Here is a 9,666-nt window from a genome sequence, read left to right as displayed (position 1 = left end):
ATTTTCATGGCGTGTTCAGCACATGTTCAAATACTATTTACAAAAATCTTAGGCCGTTGTAAAATGATAATATGTGTTCAATATTTTACTTTCATAAATACACATTTCTGATTTTTATAATGTTTATAGATTTTGCATTTGAAATGTGTTTTTTTTAATTGTATGGATTCTAAGCACTAATTTTACAATCACTATTGCTACAGGTGTTGAAGGTGATGAGAAGAAAGTCCCGACTATGCGTGGACTGGAAGTCTGACTCTGCGAGTGTGAGGAGATGCCAGAGCCCGGGCAGTGCTGCTGGAGCCCCAAGGATGCAGGAGACCAGGTACTGTGCTCACACCCCAGGGGACCCCCTCCCCACGCTCATCCACAGCTTCCTTTCCTGGTGGAGTAGAAAGCAGGAATCGATGGACCCCAAGAATGGCAGAGGGGACAAGAGGGCAGCCTCGTTATAAGTGGTGGGTACAGAAGGGGGTACCGGCCATAGGACTCAGCGCCAACCAGCTGTGGCCACCACCGGCTCAGCTCCACACACGGCCCCACCCCTCCCCGCTTCCCCAGCCTCCAAGACAGGTTCGTCTACAGATGGTCTCACCTCCTCCCCCACTCCAGTGACCAGTGGAAGAAGGAAGGCAGGCCACAGCCATGTCAGTGACAGAAAGCCACCTGACAAAGGAGGAGGACAGATCGTCAGCGTGAGAGTCAGGGCTCCGGAAAGCATGTGCCATCAGAGGAGCAGTGGGTCATAGGACAACACAATACAAGACAGAGGTCGTCCTGGGATGTTCCCCAAAGGTATGTCCTCCCAGGAACCTCAGAATGTGAACTTAATGGAAATGGAGTCACCGTGGATACATTTGTTGACATTAAGCTGAGCTCATGCTGGACAAAGGTGGGCCTTGGGTCCCATAGGACTGATGTCCTTGCAGGGAGAGGAGGGAGACCCAGGCCGCAGGAACTGGCAGGTGTAATACACCAGGGGTACGGAGGAAGGCTGGAAGACGCAAGGAAGGGGCCTCCCCTGGGGACCTAGAAGGGACGCTGGTCCTGCCAGCACCCCCATTTTGGACACCTAGCCTTCTGAACATTAAGACCACACAGTTCTGGTGCTCTCACCGCTGTCCCAGGGCACGGATACAGGGGACACCAAGTCTCTCTATTGGTTCCAGAAAGGTGCTGGGAGAGCTGGCAACCCTCTGACTATTTTTGGCTGCTAAACTGTATTTCTTTGTATGTGAAGCCGAGCAAGCCTGAGCCATGTGGGGCCCTGGCTTATATTTGGATTAAAATGTGATGGAGCTAATGTCTATTTCACAGGATCATTGTGAGGACTACATGACACAGTCTGGGTAGCATATGTCAGGGTGCCTGGCACACAGGACAATTACCAGCAGCATGCCATAGGTTTTCTATTGATTATTGGCAGAAAATAGGCGAATGTAAAATATAAAGTATTTGTTACATTTCTCTCTCTTTTTATTCTAACGTTTCTGACAAGTCTTTGACAAAACACAAGTGAGTAAAAATTTTATTTAAAGGTCTATTTGATGGGGCACCTGGGTGGCTCAGTCTGCTGAGCATCTGACTCTTGGTTTCAGCTCAGGTCATGATCTCAGGGTCGTGAGACCGAGTCTTACGTTGGGCTCTACGCTTAGAGCGGAGTCTGCTTGAGATTATCTCTCTCCCTGCCCTTCCCCTCTGCTTACATTCTCAATCTCTCTCAAATAAATAAATGAATCTTAAAAAAATAAAGATCTATTTACCAATATTATATGAAGACATATAAATATAACAAAGGTAGCTCTGTTTGCTAGAAATTTGGAAAAATTAAGGGAAAGTATAGCAGAATTAGTAAATAGTGGTAACTAGACTCAGAACAATCCAAACAGCACGGTCAATATTTGCTGTCTCAATCTGAGGCACATGATTTCTCTGGATTTTGGATGCATGAAGTTTGGTGGCTCTAAGACATCCTAAACTGAAAGATCATGGGCATCGATTATGAATTTTGCTAGAGAGTCACTATATAGCAGGGACTTGAAATTATCTGAATTTGGTAACAATTCTCCTGCTAATATGAGCATGGATGAGGAGAAAGTTCCCTGAAGCCACACTTCCTCCTCTGTACCTTGGGGTGATAGCCTCCAAGGCTCCCTTGCCCAGTGGATGGGGTAATGGCTGGAAAATCCATGGCGTGTGAGCCCCCAGAGCAGCACTGGAGAGAAGTCAGTGGATATAAACAAAGAACACGGTGTCTAGTGGCTCTGCTAATGGAGAACTCAGAAGAGACAGTGCCTTCGGAGTGTTTTCTGTGCAGACGCTGCTCGTGTGCTCTGGATTGAACGTGGTGGGTTACAGTGTAGGAAATCCTCTTCGCCACGGATGTACTTTGGGGCGCTCTCTGCGAGCAGGATGACGCTCTTTCCTGAGCCCTGCCTGCTTCCAGAAGGGGTGGACCTGCTGGCATTACCTCTCCTTGTCGTCCCGAACACCGACCAAGTACCCACTGTGTGCCGGGCTCTGGGGCCCTCGGGGGGAAAGACAGGTGAGCCTCCTGTTCCCTTGGAAACTGTAATCCTAATGGAAGGAGAGCCCCATAAGTAAGTAAATAAATAAATGAACGAACCACTTTTGCTTACTGATGGAAGTACACCAACATAAGAGTGTGCTGTGCTGGATCCCATGCGTGGGACCAGGGGCGCTGCTTTCCCAGGTGGGCCGGGGAGGGTTTCTTAGGGGTGGTGAGCTGTGAGCAAGACCTGAGCATCAAGGAGCAGAGCACAAGAAGACCCTGGGCAGGATGCTCCAGGAGTGGACAGCAACTGCAAAGCCCTGAAGGCAGGAGCGTCCTACAACACGGAGAAGAGGGAGGTGCCAGCGTGGAGGGGGACAGGGACGGTGCAGGGACGGAGCAAAGTGATGGAGGCTGGGCACCAGGTGGCCTGGCAAGGAACTCTACTCGAGGTGATCCTGCGAGGGGATCACCGGTTCAGCCTGCACCGGCAATGCTCCCTCTTGGAAGAATTTGAATCCAGACTGGGACTCATCCCATAAACCAGGATGCTGTAAACCAAGAGGGCTCAGTGCTTTCCAACAGGGCTGGGACAAGGCCAGGTGCCATGGGGCCGAACGAGGCAAGGAACACCCACAGGGAGACACACAAGACTCAGCCAGAAGTAGATGGAGCAGGCCATGCAAGCTTCCAAGGCCCCCACAGCACATGGAGCCCACTGGGCACTGCCAGGTGGCCCAGGATCCTGGAAGTGGGCACTGCCGGGTGGCCCAGGATCCTGGAAGTGAACTGTCCTGGGTGCCCCAGCAGGCTGGACAGGTGGACTGGGCTTTGGACAACACGCCCCAAAGTGCAGAGGAGTGCCACTTGATGCCAGGTGAAGAACCAATCTCTCAGTTGCCCCAAAGTGGCCACTGGCAGGAGGAGGTCAGGGTGGGGATACTGGAAGGTGGAGGTCTCTAGAGGCTGTGAGCAAGGGCAGGTGCTGGGCAGCGCCAGGCAGCAAAGGTACAAGCCCTCGAGACCCATTGTAGGGCATCTGGGCAACAGGCTGGGTGAGCGGCTCCACCCGGAGTTGGTGCAATGCCCAGCTGGAACCAGTTTGTGACGGCATGGGGGCTGCTACCAGAGCATCGGAAAGCCAAGCACCGGGATGGGGAATGCAGGCGGGAGGTCAGCTAGTGGCTTCTGGAAGTCCAGGAGGCCCAGGGGACAGCCAGGAGGGAGTAGGCTCTCCTCTCAGGCCAGCCATAGGCTTTGGGATCAATCTCATCAACCCAAGGCGCCCCGTGCTGCGGGGGTGGGGGGCTCCGAGGGAGGAGAGCCAGCACTGGGCAGAGGCCCGAGGGGGGAGGCTGGGGGTCACAGATGCACAACCCCCAGAGGGCTGGCGGAGGTGCTGAGAAGGCCCCTCTGCTGTGAGCCGCACTTGCCTGGCCGAGCAGCCCAGCTGTTCCCTTCTCTCTCCCAAATGCTCCAGGATCCCCCAGATCACCATGTGCACCCCCATCAGACACGGTCATGTTCCGGACCAGGACCAGCTGAACAAAAACCTTGCCACTTGGGCTCCAGTTCCTCCAGACAGGTGGCCCTGGACCAGGTGGCTTCTGGAGCTTCTGGACACCACCTGGCCCTGGCCCTGGCCCTGGCTCCAGGCTGCTGGTGCCCCTATACAGGAGAAGGGGGCCACTCCCCTGTCTGCACTCAGCAGGGTGGGGTCTGAGGGGTCTCCGCAGCGGCACAGCACTCCCACCTGGCCCTGGGAGGCATCCAGGTGGTCAGGCACAGGACCAGGCTGAGCAGAGCTACCTCTGCTGCTGTGTCTGGTTCTTCCCCTGAAATAGGGCCGCCATGAGGATCCCCTATTTCCCACCCCAGGCCGCCGGTTATGACTCTGTGCCCTGGAATCTGACAGGCCTTTCTGTGTGGAGGTGCCTGGCCCCCACCCAAATCAGGGGCTCACACAGACAGGGTCCTGAGGGAAGGGTCCCGCGGCCATGCTCCAGAGCCGCACCAGAGTCCCCATTCAGCTCCACCTGGCACCCGGCTCGTAAACGTTATCCCTGTGGTTTTAACCTTGAAAGTCCAGGAAAACCAGAGCCTCAAGACCATTGTGTCCAGTTAGGAAAGCAGGGGATTCCCAGCAAACAGTAATGGGCTGCACTGCAGGGAGACTTACGTCACGTTACACAGCCAGTTTTAGGAGCAGGAAGTCCAGCTGCACAGAAGATTACAGAAGGTCAAGTGGCCCCTTCGGGAAGATGTGCAAATCTGCAGAAGCAGGTGCAGAAGGCTCTGCCGACTGGTAACGAAACTGTTGGCCTCCCAGTAAAGACCAATGAGAGACAATGCATCCAGGAGTTCCCATCACCCACTCCTCCGCTGTGTGCTTGCTCTGACCTCCTGGCCGAGGGCAGTGTGTTTATCTTCTACGAGGACCTCATGAGGCTCTGGGCATCACATGGAGGATGGAGGGGTTGTGGCCAGCCAGCAAGAGCCTGTGAAGGGAGCCGCTGCCCTCAGCACCTGGCCTGGGCCTCAGGTCCAAGGGGTCACCACCCGCACCAAGAAAGCGCGAGCTGTCCAGGGAGAGGAGTTTGTGGAGACAGTTTGCCCACGTCCCCAAAGCTTTTCTTTGGGTGACCCCTCAAACCTGGCTACCTGCCACCCTGCTCCAGCAATAGATACATTCCCAGAAATAGAGATAAATCTACTTTTGATCAATGATGGATTATCTCACATCCAATTTTCAGGGTTTGCAGCTTCAGAACCACATGAGCAGAGTCGTGTAGGGTTATTGACTGATGTTTACAGAGGCAGTACTTCTGATGGCTGCTCACACCACTTCCTCTGAGTTCCAAATACTTTTCCCCCCGCACTTAGTGACCAGCCATTCCTGGGAATTCTAGGCGATTATCACCCTCCACTCCCTGGGCCAGAGAAAAGCACCTCACTGTTGACATTCACCTGCCAATCCCCACAGTGGCTACACAGAGCTCTCCAACCTACCTCATTGCACTCTGTCCTCCAAAGAGTCTGCACCGGGTGACAGGGGTCTGCTGCAGCGAGCACGGTCCACGGGCTCACCCCGACCTGAGGCACAGGTGAGGCAGAGTCGGAGGACAGCCGTGTGTGGGAGGCTGACCTCAGTGTTGGGGGAGAAGGCAAGCGTTGGAAGCAAACCGTATATGTCTTTCAAAATCAAGACAACTTTTCTTCTAGAAATATCTTTGGTTTTGTGTGGTTTTAGTAACAGTACTTATTTTTACATTCAAAATAACATTAAAGGAAAGTTTGTGATTTGTATGGTTAGCCCAGGACAAGCTGAGGTCGAAAACACTATTGCACTAAGTTTATTTGTTTGTCTGTTTTTCCAGCCAGGAGAGCTGCGTTCAAAGGGAAACCATAAATCAGAAATCTGAATGGTTTCTGACTTTGCCTTTGGGTCATGTCTTACCATCATCTACCTGCCTGGCACCGATACAGGAAAATTCAATAGATTTAAGAATGAAGGAGGTTGGCGGGGGTTGGGGGTGACTGGGTGATGGGCACTGAGGGGGGCACTTGATGGGATGAACACTGGGTGTTATTCTATATGTTGGCAAATTGAACACCAATAAAAAATAAGTTTATAAAAAAAATTTCCAGGATTGATGATAAAAACACTTCACAAGTGAATCTTCTGGAACAACTTGTGTACTTAGCTAGAGAAGATTTAGATTCAAAAGGCTTCCATCAACTCTACAATCTAGCAAGCTATAGCAGGGCCTTGAGCAATTTGCTTAAATTTTCCCAGCCTGGCCTTTCTCAGTTGTGTTTGTTAATATTAAAAAAAAAAAAAAAAAGATATCTTAAAAAAAAAAAAGAAAAAAGAATGAAGGAGCACATGCTCTCTAGCTAAGACCACAGCAGAGGCCAGCCAGCATCACACAAGCCCAAGGCCCCATGGGACCTGACTCAACAGGCCAGTGACAGTGGTTTCAGACTCTAAGAATACATCAAATACGTCTCCCCTCCTCCAGAACTCTGGGAGGAGGGAGTTGGGGCAATGGCCACATTGACTCAGGAGAGACTGGGAAAAAGTGTGGACCATGACCATCTGGCATCCCAGCTGACTTAGTGGCTGCCAGGTGCTCATTGTTATTTGGCTGTTTGAAACGGAGATCAAGGTAATTTTGAGATTTTGGTGGATGGGACATTTTTCCTAAATAGAGGGCATCTTAAATTTAGGTTGCGAATGTGTAACAATGCAGAGGAAGAAATATCTATGTTCCCCGAGATCGTGAACTATGCATCGGAAATAACATTTATCTACGGGCTGGGTTCTAAATGCACATGTAGGGAGCAGACATGAGGGAGGTGCTTTAAAACACCTCGATGGACATAAATCCTTGGAGAAAAGTAGAACATACCCAAAATGTAGGAGCAAATACAGCACCCACAGTCCACCCGCCATCCTGGTCCCAGCCAAGGGCAAGCAAACCACTTGGATTTGGGGAAGGTTCTCTCTCATGGGGATTAATCAGACCCATGGGGAGAAGAGGGATACCCTTTCAGGAATTATTTATGTGAAATATTTCACACTAAAAAAAAAAAGGTTTAATGGGCCCAGGAGGCTATTTCTTGTACTGTGCTGCTCTGACCAGATCTGGGACAGCAGTAACATTGAGGAGGCATCGTCGAGATTGCCGTGCTCATGGGGGTGACCAGAGTTGCACAGTCTGGAAGCTGGAGTTATTACTTGACATAGTGTGGTTATTATTAAAACAGCGATCACTTATTGAAGATCTACAATGGGCCAACCATTTTTCTATGCATTCCTTCACTCTGTTCTCAGAATCACCTTGCAAAATAGGTTAAATTTTGAGTTCGCATTAATTTATTAATGTCTCCAGACAGTCACACATGATACAAAATTCCGAAGGCATGAAGAGTGCCATGAAAAGTGAGTCTACGACCCCCTCCTTGCACCAGTGCCCTAGGCCCTTCCTGGGAAGCAGCATCAGGAAAGCTTCCACGAATTTCCCTCCAGACATAGTTGATGTATATGTTTATGATTAATAAAGACTACATACACTCCCCGGCAGCTTATTTGTGACTTTGCACTCAACAATGCACCTTGCATGACGATGCCTGATACTTTGGAGTTGGCCCATCTCAGCATATATGACACGTTGTTCAATTTAATGGTTGCATAGAATTCCACTTCCACGTATTTTTTCAGCCCCTCCTGAGGATCTCTTTGTTGCCATGCTTTACTGTTACAGACAACACCTCAGTGAATAAGCTGATGTGATTCCTTTCACACATTTGTGAACATCGGTGATGCACGGCTTCTCCAAGCATGGTCCCTGCAGCTCTGAGACCCTTCCAGGGGACTGGCAAGGGACTCCCTTGTCCATCTTCATTCTGGACTGTGGCCAGATTTCCTGCACATTCTTCAACCAAAGCAACATGTCAGGCCGAATGCAGACTCAGCTTTGGGGGCCCGGGTATCTTCCCTCAGACCAGACATTAAAGAAATTTGCAAAAATATAAAACAATGTGTTCTTTCACTATTTTTTTTTGAAAACATAATTTTTAATAGAATATGTGCTATTTATGTTATCATGCAATGGGATTATTGTTATTTTATAATAGATACCTTTCAAATTTCAGTTTTAATTTCTAATATGGTAAATATCAGGAGTTTTGGGATCCTCAGTAATTGTTAATGTGTAAAGTGTCCTGAAACCAGAAAGTTGGAGCATTTATGCTGTAACATACTATTTTAGAAGTGGAATTGGGTTAAAAGTATGTCCTTTTACATTTTACATTTGATAGATATTGTCAAATATCCCTTCATGTAAGTGATATCAATATACATTCCTGCCAGTGATGTATAAGATCGCCAAAGCCTGCCCAGCAGTAGTTATTAAGCTTCTTGATCTTTGCCTACTTGATACTTGAAAACACTACCTCCCTGTAGTTTAGTTTTGCATCAGCTTGAGTGTGACTTTATATAGTTGAGAACCAGTGATATTTTCTTTTTGGTAAATTATCTGTTCATGTTCTTTGTCCATTTTCCCATTAGATTACTTGTTGGTTTATTGGTTTATAAGTGTTCTTTCTATGTTAAGGACATTGGCCATTTGTCTGGATGTACATTGCTCTTTCTTCTTTTACTGGATCTATTTCTGGACTTCCTGTTCTATTCCAATGGCTTTCAACAACTGAGCTGAAATCAAGAGCCAGATGCTGGATGGACTGAGCCGCCCAGGCCCCCCTGGACCTCAGAGGTTCTGCCCATGCCAGAGGTTTCAAACTTCTGGCCTCTGGAACCAGTACTGAGGGAGATACACTTCATGGTACTTCGTTACAACAGTGCTAAGAAAGGGAAACACTTGATTTTCGAGCCAACGTTGTGTGGCCAGACTGTAGCCTTCCTTCACGTATGTGACTTTTCTCAGGACACTGGGGTTTTGGTGGCAGGTAAGGTGGCAGGCAAGCTGATGGCTACTCGGTGGAGGCCCTGATGGACACCTTCCTTCCAACACACGTGTCCACACTTTTAGTAAACATCAGGCATCTATTAGGGAGGATGTACCACTCTCAGCTCTGCCGACTTGAACAAAAGTGTAGCCTAATCCAGGATGCGGGCCTGCCTTCCCAGCATCATAGCGGTAAGCAGAGAAAAGTGGTCATCAGGTGAAAAAAGGAAAAGATGCCAAAAAACAGAGCCCATTTTTCTTCTCCTGCTGGGGCCACATTTTAATATCCAGAAGGCAGTTTACATTTTATTTATTTATTTGGTGCTTCTCCCTCCTCCTGTGTCTCTGCCTCGAGAGAGAGATTTATTTATCATTTATCATTTATCACGAATAAATAAATAAATAAATCTTTAAAGATTTATTTATTTGTTTATGATAGACACAGAGAGAGAGAGAGAGAGGCAGAGACATAGAAGGAGGGAGAAGCAGGCTCCACGCCGGGAGTCCAACACGGGACCCGATCCTGGGACTCCAGGATCGCGCCCTGGGCTAAAGGCAGGCGCTAAACTGCCGAGCCACTCAGGGATCCCCAGTTTACATTTTTAAAAGGGTTTGTTGGATAATGGTGGTGGTACCACTTTCTGGTCCAGAGAATTGTGCTCTCTCTTACTTTGACTCATTCAC

The 9,666-nt window shown here is 49.2% G+C and overlaps 1 long non-coding RNA gene across 1 annotated transcript; it reads left to right on the top strand.

Annotated features, from left to right (window-relative positions):
* The first annotated feature begins 201 nt into the window (after positions 1 to 201).
* LOC140617432 (uncharacterized) lies at positions 202 to 8,019 on the top strand. The gene is made up of 3 exons (XR_012017676.1): positions 202 to 325; positions 613 to 795; positions 7,780 to 8,019. It is a non-coding gene; the product is annotated as an uncharacterized lncRNA (long non-coding RNA).
* Positions 8,020 to 9,666: the final 1,647 nt, after the last annotated feature.

The sequence above is a fragment of the Canis lupus genome, chromosome 1 (assembly GCF_048164855.1).
Source record: "Canis lupus baileyi chromosome 1, mCanLup2.hap1, whole genome shotgun sequence".
NCBI lineage: Eukaryota > Metazoa > Chordata > Mammalia > Carnivora > Canidae > Canis > Canis lupus.
Note: the sequence above shows the minus strand (reverse complement) of the source record. Positions and strands in the feature narration are given on the sequence as shown.